Below are 16,290 nucleotides of genomic sequence, written 5' to 3'. Positions count from 1 at the left end.
CTAGGAATCCCACAAACTCAAGCTAAAACTCACACTTAGAGAACTTGGCATACAACTCTCTATCTTTTAGAGTCTAAAGAACTATTATGAGATGACTTGCATGATCTTCTTCATTCCTTGAATAGATTAGTATGTCATCAATGAAGACGATAACAAACATATCTAAATAAGGTTTGAAAATTATATTCATAAGGTCCATGAATGTTGCAGGCGCATTGGTCAAACCAAAGGACATGACTAGGAACTCATAATGACCATAACGGGTTCTGAAAGCGGTCTTTGGAATATCACATTCCCTTACTCTTAACTGATGGTAGCCAGATATGAGGTCTATCTTAGATAAACAGGTGGCACCCTAGAGTTAGTCGAAAAGATTATCAATTCTCGGAAGAGGATACTTATTTTTTATGGTAACCTTATTCAACTGACAGTAATCTATACACATCCTAAGGGAACCATCCTTCTTCCTTACAAACAAGACCGGAGCGCCCCAAGGTGAGACACTTGGTCGAATAAATCTCTTATCAAGGAGGTCTTTCAATTGTTCTTTAAGCTCTTTTAACTCTGCTGGTGCCATTCTATATGGCGAAATAGATATAGGACAAGTATCTGGAAGAATATCTATACCGAAGTCTATTTCTCTCTCAGGAGGGACTCCGAGAAGATCATCTGGAAAGACTTCTGGAAACTCTTTTACTACTTAAACTAATTGAATAGGAGGTATCTCAACACTAGAGTCATTAACTTAGACCAAGTGATAGACATACCCCTTAGAAACCAACTTCCTTGCCTTAAGGTACAAAATGAAACAACCCTTAGGCACTGTTGAACTACTTTTCCACCCTAAGACTGGCTCATTTGGAAACTCGAACTTGACAACTCGAGCTCTACAATCAACTGAGGCATAACAGGCATGAAGTCAGTCCATACTAAGAATGACATCAAAATCTACCATGTCTAACTCAACTAAATCAGCCATGGTGCTCTTGTGATTGACGGAAATGGGACAATAACGATAGACTCTCTATGTTATAATAGACTCGCCAACAGGTGTAGAAACACTGTAGGGTTCACTAAGTTGCTCAGGAATAACAACAAAATTCATTGCAACATACGGAGTTACAAAGGATAAACTCGCTCCAGGATCTAGCAAAGCATAAACATTAGAGTTAAAGACTTGGATCATACCAGTAACAACATCTGGCGAATCCTCTTACTCTTGGCGACTTGTGATAGCATATAGGCGGTTTGCTCCTCCGCCAGTACCTGAAGTAGCCCCTCTAGGTGTAGCTTTGTCTGGTGGAGCAACTAAAGTAGACTGGGCTCTATTGCCCCCATTATTATTACCCTGCTTGTTCTTTGGACATTCTCACATGAAATGACCATTCTGGCCACACTCGAAACAACCAATGGAGCCTTCACGACAAGTACCTGAGTGATTCTTACCACACTTAGCGCAGGCAGGAAGCTTACTACCCCCCTTGCGCCATACTACCCTGAGCATAGGCAGGTTTAGCTCTGAAATTCTTACTATTATACTCACTTTTGTTCTTTGGTGCAGTGCACTAGTAGATGATGGAGCATGTCCCTTCTGTTTCTGTTGGAAGGATGACCGGTTGGCATTATTCTTCTGCTGCCCGGACTCATTCCTTGTCTTAGCTCTCTTATTCTTAAACTCTTCTCTATCCCTCAGCTTCTCTTCCTTAACATGCTGCACATAGACCATCAACCTTGCTATATCCATGTCACCTATTAGCATTGCAGCCTTACCTTCCTTACTCGACAGACGAGACAGCCCAGCAACAAATAAACTCATTATGTTCCTCATATCCGCAACCATCTCTGGAGCATAACAGGATAGTTGGGTGAACTTCAACCCATACACATGAACACTTAGTGATTCTTGCTTAAGGGTAAGGAACTCTTGTACCTTAGCCTCTTTCAGTTCTCGAGGAAAGAAATTCCCAAAGAAGGCCTCCTCAAAACAAGCCCAACTCGCAGGTGGTGCATCCTCAGCTCGGTTCTTCTTCCATTGATCGAACTAAATCCTAGCGACACCCTTTATTTGGTATGCAGCAAGTTCCACCCTCTCAGTATCAGCAACGTGGATGACATCAAATACCTTTTGCATCTCCTCAATAAAGTCCTTTGGATCCTAAGTAGTGATTGAACCAGTGAAACTTCGAGGGTTCATCCTCAAGAACTCACGAATCCTCGAAGTGTCAGCCTCTTCTTGCCGAGCTCCTCTTTACTGCCCAACCTGGTTAGTCACAGCTTGAATCAGCATCCTTATTGTTTCCCTGAACTTAGCATTAGTAACTTCTCCTTGGGGTTGCATTTCAGGTGCATTAGGTACCTCTTGCTCCTCAACATTGCGTCTAGCAGGATGATCTCCGACAGCTCTTCGTGGAGGCATGATTAACTGAAAAACACGTGCAAACACAAATTAGAAAGAGACTTTATAGAGATGAACTCTATCGCATGAAATGAGTGTGAAAGAAATGAGACAATTTCTTAAGTGTTGCAGCCTCTTAATTATAGATGTGGCGCACTTCACACCGATAACTAGGACTCTACAGACACAGCTTCATAGACTCCTCCCTAGGACTCTTCAACTCTGTGCTCTAATACCAAATTTGTCACTCCCCGAGCCTACACCCTGGATGTGGCCGGCACTCGAGAACCATTGCTAGCCCCAAGCAAACCCTTGGAGGGCTTACTTACTCAGCGGAAGACTTATACTTAACAAAGATAAATCTATGTAATAAACTAGAATGTTATAAAGGAACATTCAACTGGCCAATAACGCAAACTCAAGTCTCAACATAATAGAATGAAAATGAAAAGACTAAAGAACTAACATTTGACTGTCTATAAAGCCTCTAAAACAACTGAGATGGATGTCGGGACAAGACCCCCGATCATCCTAACAAATGAAATACTAAAAAGCAAATGATAACAAAGGAGCCCTACGGAAAGCAAGGAGGCTCACCAACTGACTCTGAATGCTCAACTGGATCAATGAGGCACTGGATGATAATAAGATGCATGTCAAATGGCATTAGTACATTGAATGTACGAGTTTGCGAGGGGAATTCTAAAACAAGACATAAGCTTGAAAGGAACTGAAGAACTTACCTGGCTCAACTCAACTCAACTTAACTGAACTCATTTCAATATAAAGAAGTACAAAATAAGTGCAATATAAAGAAAAGTTGTTTAAAACATGTATGTCAACTCTGTTTATTTGGAAATACAATAATACTCTATGTGTATGCAAAGATACACTATAACTCTGAAATGTATGTAAAATACAAATAAAATGTGTTCATAAGAATACAATTACTTATGTGGGAGTTTCTCGAACCGACAACCATCACGTAAGAGCTATTGTGATGATACAACATTTTTTCTCACACTGCCATGGCTGCCCTATACCTTGCCGAGGGTATAGAACCTGAACTACTAAGTGGATCCACTAGTCTATGCTAAAAGCACTAAAGGAATCATCTAAAAAGTATGACCCTTTTCTACCCATGATGGCTACATGGTTTATGGGGGCTGTGAGTTGTCTGAACTCTCCCTCATATCGGTGCTCAATATTACTCCCAAAATATGATACTAGCTCTTATGTTTAAAAACATACTTCTTTCTGTGATTTGAGATAATTGCTCAAAAACTTAGCTCAAAGGATATTCTTGGAAATCAAAGCTTCCTCTTTTGCTTAATTGTGAAAACATTTATTCTTTACTGAAAACTAGCTCAAAGGCTCTTTGGAAATCAAGGTTTCCTTTTCTTGTTTAAATGTGAAAATATTTTCACTCTTTGGGAATACATAGTCCCCATATACTTTAAAGAAATGAACTTCAACTTACTCTTTACTCAACTCAAAACTCAAGTCTTAAAACAAAGTTAAATCATTTGTTAAAGATTTTTGGAAGACTCTATGAACTTCTCTTGACTTGGCTCTTAACTTCTCCTGACTTGACTCTTAAGTGATCCTTGAATTGAATTATGGATTCAAGGATTGATATTTGTGATAGGAAAGATCTCATGATGTTTAGGAGTGTTTTTAGATAGTTAAACACGAGAAAAGATCAAGAAATCATTGTCTTAAAGCAAGTCTGCAACGCGGAGATGCATTTAATTATTTGGTCGCGAAATAAATTTTGAGGCAAAACGGTCCGTGACCGCTTCGCAACGCGAAGAAAAATTGTCAATTCTGAGGAACAGGTCCGCGACGCGGACCTGGTACCCAGATTCTGACGACTTGTTCCTTCTTCATTTTCTAACCCCAAATCGCGTAAATTCGATTCTTTTTCTCCAATTCTCTTTAAATTCAGTTACCAAGCATATGTACGTAAGAATCTAATCAAACACAACTCTAAAATCGACCTTAAAATCTCAAGAACTCCTCAATCTCATCCCAAATTCAAGAACGAAAGTAAATTCAAGAACAGACATCAAGAACATTCAAACTTTCCACTTTTTGGACGAATACATGCTGAATTAAACATGTTTGGCACGTGGGTGAATGAATAACGTATCGGGACACTCCATCCAATTCTAAGTTTCAATGATTGCTCGTCAGTATAAAAACCCAACTAAATAAGTTGGGGTCGAATCCCACAGGGAGTGGTACGTGTCTAAGATTCAACAGCAAAATATGAATATGTTCACGTCAATCATAGGAATAGCCATTTACGAGTAAGAACATAATTCAAATTAAAGGTGACATGAATGTCAAATAAGGGGATTTTGGTTTTAAATTATCAGCTACAACAACAGCAAATAACACGAATTAACAAGTAATGAGACGGGTTCTTGGGATGTGATTGGATTATAGGCTAATATAGACAAATGGGTGATTGCAACTGTTAGTAAATAGTTGTAAATTAGTGATAAGCTAGACTTTAGTGGGGATAAACTTTCTCTCGAACAATTTACACCGAATCAAATTGGTTTCTCTCGGAACACCAACAAGCATGCAAATAAGAACAGCCTTCACTTTAGTTCATTCACTCTCTCGAGCTGAATGTGTGGAAAAGGGTTTAGGATTCACTCTCTCGAGCTGAACCCATGACAACCCAATACCCACTGACTATCAATTCAGTAATCTTGGTTTTAAAACCTCTCTATCGAGCAAGCGAAAAATACGAAGGTAGAGTTGCATTTGCAACTACAACCCTTTAAATTAAACCACAATGACTGAATGAAATCACTTCTAAATAGCATTTAAATTAACAATTAGAAATACCCACAAGTTAAATCAACCCATAATCACATAATCACACCCCAAGAATTGGGGTTTTATCTAGACATCATAAAAAGATAGAAATTGTTACCAAATTGTGTTTCCATCAACTGGTAAGATTAATTTCGTCTTTACAAAGGTCCAAGTTGAATAATCTCAAAGACCCACTTCCAATTTCTCAAAAATGGAAAACTTCAATTCTTCAAAGCTAAGGAAAATTTTAGTTTCAATACTCAGAGTTCTCCACTGAAATTCTAAAAATTTATTCTAAGATTATGATAAAAGGTCCTAAAACTAATGTTTTAAAATGTATTTATAGTCGCCAAAAATATTCTGCGAAGGACCATTCGACGCAGTAAGTCGGGATCGCCGACCAACTCGGCGATCCGCCCTTTGGCCAAGTTCATCGCCTTTCTACTTTGGCCTTCAGCATCTTCAAGTTCTGTAACTTTGGGCGATCTAACACTGCATCGCGGAACCACTCGACGACACACCGACTGGTTCTTTCTATCGCTAAATTGATTTTCTCCTTTAGGGCTTGGCACACTGGAACTTTAGGCGGGGTGATGGCCATTCGGCGACTCGCCAAAGGGACTCGGCGATCACCAGGCCTTCATTTATTCGTTCTTTCAACTCACTTCATTCTTTTTTGCAAATTAGTGTCCATGCTTTGTTCCTCAATCCAAATACCTGGAAATCAAGGGTTTTATATCAGTTATTAGCAAAAAACAAGCATTTGAGGACATAAAATCTTTCCAAATAAAATGAGTCCAAATTGTGGGCTCATCAACACCCCCAACTTAAACTTTTGCTTGTCCTCAAGTAAAACTCAAGTTCAGCAGTTCAAAAAGGATGTCTCAAACAATGCTACACAAGACTCAATTATGAATGCACACAAAAAGTCTCAACTTACTTATGCAAGGATCAATTGTGCACTCACAGATTCAAGTTATGACTCACCATTATCAAAAAGTTTCAAGTTCACAATACTTGCTTCAAATGCAAGTTCAAGCTCAACAAAGGTACTCAAATGCCCTCACACAAAGGATGATTCCATATTCACACACAATGGTTCAACAAGTTATAGCTCCGGAATAACAATCAACACTCACACTCACAAAGATGAACACATGCATGACTCCACCCATAGGTTTGCCCTTATTTTCCAATCAACACTTGTTTCAGCTTACTCAAGATCAAAAATGTTTTTTCAAGGCTTGTAATGGGACTGAGTGTAAAGGTATGGTCATTTCGGCTCAGTGGTTTCTATCCTCATGAGATGTGGTATGAACAACACTTTCTTTCCTTTTCTTCATCATTCTCATTCATGCTCAAAAGTCACCCCATTATTCACTTTCCATGAAATACCGGACACCCCATTTTCTTTTGCACTTTACTTCAAACTTTTTCATTCTTTTTCTTTTTTATTTTTCTTTTCTTTTTCTCTTTTTTTTTTGTATGGAGGGGTTTCATCTTTCTCAAAGCCATGGGTCACAATTTGCATCAAATTTCATCCAAGAAAAAGGCTAAGGCTCAAAAGGTGTTCAAGTAAAGATCACACACTCACAAGATTGGCCACAAAAGAGGTATAATGTCAAAGTTGCCTAAGATCATTTCAAGAGATTGCATCATTTAGTCAACCGGACCAACGGGGAAAATTCTAGGTGTCATCATACATGGTTCACGATAAGCTCATCACACAAGGCATTGGCACCAATATCAAACAAGACTCCACACTTTCGCTTGTGTGCAATGTTTTTCACAAGAAACTCAATTTGATAACCGGCTAGTCACAACGAGATGCAAAAAGTTCACATATTGTCTATGCAACTTCATTTGGCCTCATCGTAGCCGCACATTCACTTTTGTTCGATTATGAGCACTATTCAAGTCATCGGTATTGATCAAGACAGATACTCAAATTTGAAAGAGAACAACCACATTCAAACACAGTCAAGAGGTGGCACAAAATTTTCGGAAGGGTCCTAAAATCATTCACAATTAAAACAAGGAGCCACAAGCTCAAACATCCACAAAAACAGTGTCAAAACATAAAATGTAGCATAAAACCCAATATATAAAGAAAATGTCAACAAAACAAGAATCACAAAAGGTGGGCCTCACCCCACCACAAAACAAAAGCAATTTGTCTTCAAATGCAAGAAAATATCCAAAAGTTAATAATAAATAAAACTACAGAGAGGGAGGTAAAGAGAAATCCTATCTAAACAGCCGTTCCATCTGTCGGGGCATCAATGCCCGGTGCAACATCAACAGTAGTAGGTCCACTAGGGTCAGCCAAAGGCGTATCTACCAAAGAAGTATGCACAGCTGCATCTATCATGGCCTCCTCAGTCTCCGTAAGGCCCTCGTAAGAAGCCTCATCAGAAACCTCAAGCATCTTCTCATCTGTCTCAGTCTCAGACTCGGGATCAGCTGCCTCCTTAGCTCAAACATTATCTCTTGTGGTAGCCGGAGGAATATCTGGCTCAACTGGCACATCTGGGATCTCCACCGTCTCAAAAATCATGGACATGTCGGTGGACTTTAGCTAGTCCACATCTCTCCTCAGTGCAGCAATAGCGGCCTTTAGGGTTGTCACCTCCTCAACGGTAGCACTCAAAGGTGTCATAGCATCCGCGAGAGCTATCTGAATCATGCCCGAAATGGAGGCCTCATGTCTGGAGGCACGACGATCAGCAGAATGGGCTAGCTACCCCATCCATAGTAATGTAGCCTGAGTGAGCGGGGGCCGAGAGGCAGCAGCAGCAGTACCAGATCTGGGAGGCAATGGAGCAGTAGAGGAATTAGGAGTATCAGAAGGAACAGCACTGGATCTACCTGAAGGCCCAGGGGCCGGAGTAGGAAATATTGCCTTTGCAAGTAGTGTCTGAATATCAACAACCGGGGATGTGTCCACCGGGGATACCTTCTTCTTTTCCGCCTCATCTTTCAGGTACTCCACCTCAATCCTCCGGATGTCAGTAGAAGATGTGGGAACCACTTCAACATCCTTCTTCTCATCTCTAGGAACCCGAGCTCATCTGCACAACTCGGTGATCAACACCAAAAAGAGGAGGGAAGTCTGGCGCTGCTTGGCCCTCATCAGCATCTCTTTTTCAATAATCATCCCCAGGTTCAGCCGTGTCCCATTAATGATACACCCAAGACAGGTTGTTTTGGCGTGGCAGAGAATTGACTCGTTCTGGGATGGCATGATGGTGCTGCTGATGAAGCCAAACAAATACCTCGCAGCTACATTGTGGTCCTTCTTTTCAATTGCTGCTCCAACTTCAAGCCACCTGGGAGTACCGTCTAATATCAGAGGATCCAACCATTTCTTCATATTTTCCAGCGTCTTTGTCCTGATCTTGTATTAACAGTCATCATCAAGTCTCATTGTGCATTCTAAGACTGCATTGATGGCAGCATAATCACATTGCACCATCGTACCCCTGACAACCATGTAGTCAACCGGCTTGAATTTAGTTGTTGGCTTCTTCCCTTGTGGTATCAAGGCACTGTAAGCACTGTAGAATTCTCTGACCCAACTTGGAATGTACGGGCCACGGGGCTTGGTGAAGAGCTGGAATTTGTGGGACCTCAGAAATCATATGATCTCTGGGTATCTATCAATGACACCATCTGTAAACAACTTCTTCTCCTCTATAATGGTCCTCAATCCCTCAGTCTTCAGTCTATTCATAGATTGGGGAGGAGGACCATGTACCGGTGGTGCTAGGACCATGGCCCATACTGGAGCGGGAGAAGGTGTAGTGGCCTGGGATGTCCTGATCCTAGACGGATCATTCAGCCTTTTGGAACGCAGCTCTGCCCTCTGTGCTGCTACTAGCTCATCATCCTCAGGCTCAGAGGTTGCAGCTTGATGCTCCGGGTGCTCACCCTCACTCTCAGAAGTGGTGAGGTGAGTGGCGTAGATACCGTCACTGTCGAAGCTGCCTTCGGTGACATAGGTGCCTTCCCTTTTCCTTTTCCCTTCCCACCTATTGTGGGAAGTTTGGTAGCCTTCGCCTTAGATGCAGTTGCATCCTCATTGATCTTTATACCCTTGGTCCTCTTGCGGGGCGGCATGTCTCTACCAGCTACCTTAGGTCTAGCCATATCTGCAAGCACATTTTAGAAAGTTAGAAACAGTTCAAGCAGATGTGCAGAAAAATGTATTGCACACAAACTCGCCAAAAGGATCGGCGAGTCATCGAATCGCTCTGGCGAGCCAGATCGGGTTCGCCGAAAGGATTGGCTCAAAATTTTCTCAAACAAATGGCATGTCGGCGATGGGAAGGGCCTTTTGGCGAATCACTGATAGCTTTTGGCGAGCAAGGATTAGCCCGCCGAAAGTTACAGTGCATTTTAGGGGTTAGGGGCGCAGAAAGGGCGATCAAGAAGGACTTTTGGCGAGTCGCCGAGTGCACTCAGCAAACTCAGGTTTCTCACCAAAAGTTACAGAATCTGAACTCCAAATTTAGCATGAAATTAAAGGCGATAAGGGGGATTTGGCGAACCGCCGAGTGGTTCGGCGAGCTCGACCCAACTCGCCAAACGACTCAACGTGCCTACTGTCAACCCCAACTTCTAAATTCAACCCCGCTGCCCCTAAAAACAAAATTAAACCATGCACCAATTCAATTAAACCTAGACCCATACTACCCATTCCCCCCAGGATACTCAGACTTCTCCCGATTTGGCCATTTGATGACTTTGCCCTTAAGAATGACGTCAACCAATCCATCATTTGGCAAATTATGTCATTTTGCACAAATGCGGGTTACTTAAACTTCACCCGACTAGACCCAACAACATGCAAGCACAACCCTACAATTTTAATCAATTTTAAGCATGAAAATTTCAGGAATTTCAACAATAAAGGCATTATGGGCAAAATATTCGAATTTAAAACTAGCATACATAAACAATTACGATCAGATAGGCCCAGCACACATCATTATGATAAAATCAATGCATAAGAATAAAAATCGCTAAAAATGAATTAGGGGTTCGAAAATCCAACCTTAGATGCCGATAAAACAAGTTGAAAAGCTAGGCGGCAAAGAATCCAACTCCGAATACAAACTTGATGACTAATACGAGATAAAAATGCAAAAAAAGGGAAAATATTGTGCGGGTGTGAGTTTGGGAAGTTCAAAAGTGAGGGATAGTGAAAGAGTTTGAAAATTTAAGCCTTTGGCCTTTAAAAACCGTCCAGTTCTCGCCCATTCAGCGACATAAGTTTTACTCGCCGACCCACTCGGCGATACGCCGACCTACTCGGTCATACGCCGACCCACTTGGCGATACGCCGAGTTGGCACTTACCTCGCCGAGTTTTATAGGACCCCCACATAATGTGGGGGTCCAAATAGCAGACAAAATCGTGATCGCCGACCTGGTCTGCGATTCGCCAATATGCTCCTGTGCTCGCTGAGTTTTACAGACTCCAATTTAAAAATGTCTTGAGTCCAACGGCGGTCCAAGTCGGGCTCGCCGACCTCTTCGGGGAGTCGCCAACTGGACTTTTAGCTCGCCAACCTGCACTTTTCAAACACCTTCCACACTTTGACCTGCACAATCAACACACCATTATTTCAAACTCAAAAAGAAAGTAAATAAAAACTTGGGTTGCCTCCCAAGCAGTGCCTTAGTTAACGTCGCGGCACAACGCAAGTCCACGCTTAAAACTCATTCTTGGGGTTGGCCATAGTATCACTAGGCAACCCCCATTGTTGTCTCGGGTTTAAATGAGATGAGATATGACCCATTTGGGTCTCCAACTGTTTGATCGAGACGAAATGGGAGGTAACCGTCTGGCTAAGGGTCGACACATCTTTTTTCATTTCTTTCAAAATCTTGTCCGACCCCTCAACTTTGATGAGGATACGAGAAAGCATATCCTCTGACCGACCTCCCTCGAAATCCTTTGGCTTTTGGAACTCATGGGGAGGAACATATGTATCCTTCTCCCCATCTCTCTCTTTCCAAGTGGGGTTACGATCCCTCCACTCTCGATCACAATCCTTCTAACCTTCCTCCCTGTTCCAACCTTGGTTACCACCCTGCCTCGGGTAGTTTGAACGATAACCACCACCTTGGTTGGCTAGGAAGTTCACATCTTCGTTGTACAAAGCCTCAAACTTGGCCTCATCCAGATTAACACACCCGACACCCACGGTATTGACACTTCGAGGAGTAACTCCTATGACATTTTTGGACAAAATGTCAAGTTGTATCATGATCTTGGCCATGTTATGGTCCCTCTCCTGATCTTTCTTAAGCTGCTCTTTGGTCACTTTAAACGTGAGAGGTGAGACCTGATCTTCGCGGGTGTACCAAGCCCGGTTTATCGTGGTCATGTCATCCAAAAGCTGAGCTGCTATCACATAAGGTTGCTGCATTAAACCTCCCGGAGAAAGTTGGTCAACAACGCCCTTGTTTACCGAGTCAAGGCTCTGGTAAAAATACTATAGCAAAATGTTGTCGGGTAAACCATGGGTTGGGCATTGTAGCACCAACTTCTTGAATCGCAGCCAAGTCTCGTGAATTGGCTCACCCTCCAACCGCTTAAAGTTTTGAATGTTGTCCCGAAGAGTCATCATCTTCGAAGGAGGGAAAAATCACACTTGAAATGTGGTGACCAGCTCCTCCCACGAAGTGATTGATTCTCGTGGCAATTCAGCCAGCCACTTACATGTTTCTCCCATCAAAGAAAATGGGAACAACCTCAACCGAATCGACTCTTGGGATATATTCTTGAAAGAGAACGGTCCGCAAACATCCACGAAGTTTCTAATATGCTCATGGGGATCCTCATGAGCCAAACCACCGAACAGCCCCTTCAATTGCAAGAGCTGCAACATAGTACTTGTGATATGGAACACAGTGTTCCCTTCAGCTGGAGGCAAGCGAATGGGACCAATTCCACCCATAAGGTGGGGGTCATTAGCATTAGGCTCGTTAACATCGTTGAGGTTGCCGATGTCATCTTGGTGGCCCACTTGGCTACCATTACTCCCGTTCATACTCATACTCGTTGTTTCAAGACACAAACAAGCAAACCAAAACTAAAAGTAAGTTCAGCTATGACTAACAAGAAAAAATTCAACTTAACGAAAGAATCTTAACCAACACAACTCCCCGGCAGAGGCGCCATTTTGATTAACGTATCAGGACACTTCATCCAATTCTAAGTGTCAACGATCGCTAGTCAGTATAATAACCCAACTAAATGAGTTGGGGTCGAATTCCACAGGAAGTGGTATGTGTTTAAGATTCAATAGCAAAATATGAATATGTTCACGTTAATCATAGGAATAGACATTTACGAGTAAGAAAATAATTCAAATTAAAGATGACACGAATGTCAAATAAGGGGGTTTTGGTTTTAAATTATCAGCTACAACAACAGCAAATAACACGAATTAACAAGTAATGAGACGGGTTCTTAGGATGTGATTGGATTATAGGCTAATCCAACCCTTTAAATTAAACCACAATTACTAAATGAAATCACTTCTAAACAGCATTTAAACTAACAATTAGCAATACCCACAAGCTAAATCAACTCATAATCACATAATCACACCCCAGAATTGGGTTTTAGCTAGACATCATAAAAAGATTAGAAATTGTTACCAAAATTTGTGTTTCCATCAACTGGGTAAGATTAATTTCGTCTTTACAAAGTTCCAAGTTAAAGAATCTCAAAGACCCACTTCCAATTTCTCAAAAATGGAAAACTTCAATTCTTCAAAGCTAAGGAAAAGTTTAGTCTCAATACTCAGAGTTCTCCACTGAAAATTCTAAAAATTTATTCTAAGATTATGATAAAAGGTCCTAAGATTAATGTTTGAAAATGTATTTATAGTCGCCAAAAATATGTTGCGCCGGGCTATTCGGCGCAGTAAGTCGGGATCGCCGATCAACTCAGCGATCCGCCATTTGGCCAAGTTCATCGCCTTTCTACTTTGGCCTTCAGCATCTTCAAGTTCTGTAACTTTGGGCGATCCAACATTACATCGCGGAACCACTCGGCTACACGCCGAATGCTCCTTTCTATCGCCAAATTGATTTTCTCCTTCAGGGCTTGGCACACTGGAACTTTAGGTGGGGTGATGGCCATTCGGCGACTCGCCAAAGGGACTCGGCGATCACTAGGCCTTCATTTCTTCGTTCTTTCAGGTCACTTTGTTCCTTTTTGCAAATTAGTGTCCATGCTTTGTTCCTCAATCCAAATACCTGGAAATCAAGGATTTTACATCAGTTATTGGCACAAAACAAGCATTTGAGGACACAAAATCTATCCAAATAAAGCCCTAAATAAGTCCAAATTGTGGGATCATCAGTGAACGAAACCAACGCTGTGTGAACTCACATACCTCGTAGGGATCACCCTTTGATGAAATCCACAGGCGATTCTTGCTCCTTCTCCTCCTTTCTCTTCTTCTTTTCTCTTTTCTAAAACCTTAACTCAATATCGTAAAAGCATAAACTAAATCCTATCAGTTTAGACCCCAATTAATTACCAAAAACGAAATTAAGTCATAGGGTATGGAAAAGACCAAAATGCCCTTCTAAAATCTGGGTTAGACTTTCCTTATTTGAACAGCCCAACTTCAAATGGACATATCTCACTCATACAAACTCGGAAATCGCGCAAAACACAGTGGCGTTGGAAAAGATTATTCCAAGATCTTTCCTACGATATATGGAAACACACCTAACTCATCCTGAGCTAGGAGTTATGGTCGTTTGAAGTTGACCAAAAACTCAACTTAACATACTTAACAAATTTTCCAGATTTTTATATTCTTTCCAAAAATGACTATTTCCAATTTTTAACTTCTTTCTAGTTCTTTCTAGTTACGGGGTGTTACACTAATAACATGAATCCATGATTAAATAGCAACAAAACAGAACAAGAACCAAACCCACTAAAATATATCAACACCCCTAGAATTTGGGGTTTTAGCCACACATGATAAAAGGGAAAGAGATTTTACCCAAACTGAATTTAGCTATTAATTTGTAGATAATAAGCAAGAATCTTCAAGACCCGCTTCGAATTTAACTCTCCAAATGCCAATTACAAAGCTATCCAAATCTCCAAAACTAATGAGAATGGAGAAAAAACTCAAACTTAGTATCTTAAAGTTGGAATTGATAAAAGTTACATTTTCTCTCTCCAATTATCTATTTATAGTTTCCCTAAAAATAAATTCAGATTCTTTAATGACTGGTTCGGCAACATTAGTCGGGCTCGCCTAACGCATTTGCGGATCATCGTCTGGTTCTTCAGCTAACCCTTTCTTGGTCTCATGCTTCAGGTGTTTGAATCCTCATTCGATGGACTTGACTAAGTCCGCTTTTCCCATTCAGCAGGTCGTTGATTACCACCTTGATCGACTACTCAACCTTCATTTTAGCAACGAAGTCTGTCACATTAGGCGGTGAAACTCAACTCGCCTTTTCTCATTCGGTGGAAACGTCGAATTCTTCTTTTCTTGCCAACTCGACTTGACCCCTTTTTATCAAACACTACCAACTTCAGTGGAGTTAATCATTTTGGTGATTTGTCCTTCTCTTTTGACGAGCTTCAGCTTGTAGTATTTACTCAATTTCAACCTTTTTTGGCCTCTCTTTGTGTGCTTTAGTCTATTTCTTGTCCATTGTCTTCCATCACTGCATAACGTCAAAAATATCATCACACTAGGACATAATTAGGTATTGAGGACATTAATGAATTAAAGTGACCTCAAATGAGTGTAAATCTACCACTCATCAAAACTTTCAATCTCGAGGAACTAGTTTAAACAGGTACAAGAGAGACTAAGGAGATACAATCTAAATATGACACAACTCTCACCATAAGGAAAGATGAGTAGAAGTTGTCGAAGATCGTCATTGTTTTCATCTATGAAACATCACAATATCATGCAACTAGACTATGTCAAGTGGTATAGAAAGGGTATGTTCAATACAAACAACACGTACTAATAGGTATCATCGATCGACCCAAACCTACCACATAATATCATGCAAGATAATCAACGAAACAAGCAACTTGAATATAAAAATCAGTGCCCCAATCCACTCATACACCACATTCGTAACAAGTTTTACTACCTCAAAACTTGATATGCCCTACCCTTTCCGTTGTCAACTCTACCCCTATCAGATCATAGCCTAATCCTCTATCACGTAACATTTCCCCGAATCACCTGAACACCAAATCTACCACTACCTTGCAAACTCCCCTCATACAACATGCCAACAAGTAGCCCCTAACTAACAAACAAACAAACATAAACAATTCTAACCACAAGCTTAGATTCACCCGAACTTTCAAAAATTTCCAATCATCGCCTACAACATCTAACAAGCCATACTGTTCCACATACGGAAACCACCCCAGATTTAAACACACCAACCCGGCCTATCAGGGACCAATACACACACAACTACACATGGACTGGTGTGGCACCCGATTCAATAATAATATAATTATATCTCTTTCTTTTTCTCTCTCTTTATATATATATATATATATATATATATATATATATGTCGGTGTGACACTTGATTCATAATAATATATATGTGTCGAAATGACACTCAATCCAATAATAATATAAATATATGTCGGCATGGCACTCGATCCTATAATAATATATACGTGTCGACGTGACATCCAATCCAATACTAATATATATGTGCCGGCATGGCACCTGATCCAATAATATTATATATGTGCTGGTGTGGCACTCGATCCAATAATGTGTGTGTCTGTGTGCGCCCCGACCGAGCACATGATCCAGTAATAATGTATACAATATATATATATATATATAAACGTTACCTAGATATGACATTTATTTTTATTTTAGTTGTTATTTTTTAATAATTTTATTCTTCTTATACATGATTTTATTAATTAACACGAGATATAAATGCAAAAACACGAAGCAAAAATGTCTTTCAAACTATATTAACTAAACACAACTTGTTACTTTTTGAAAAGTATTT

This window comes from Solanum tuberosum, unplaced genomic scaffold (genome assembly GCF_000226075.1).
Source record: "Solanum tuberosum cultivar DM 1-3 516 R44 unplaced genomic scaffold, SolTub_3.0 scf00005, whole genome shotgun sequence".
Taxonomy (NCBI): domain Eukaryota; kingdom Viridiplantae; phylum Streptophyta; class Magnoliopsida; order Solanales; family Solanaceae; genus Solanum; species Solanum tuberosum.
The sequence above is the reverse complement of the archived record's forward strand: the minus strand, read 5'-3'. Positions refer to the sequence as shown.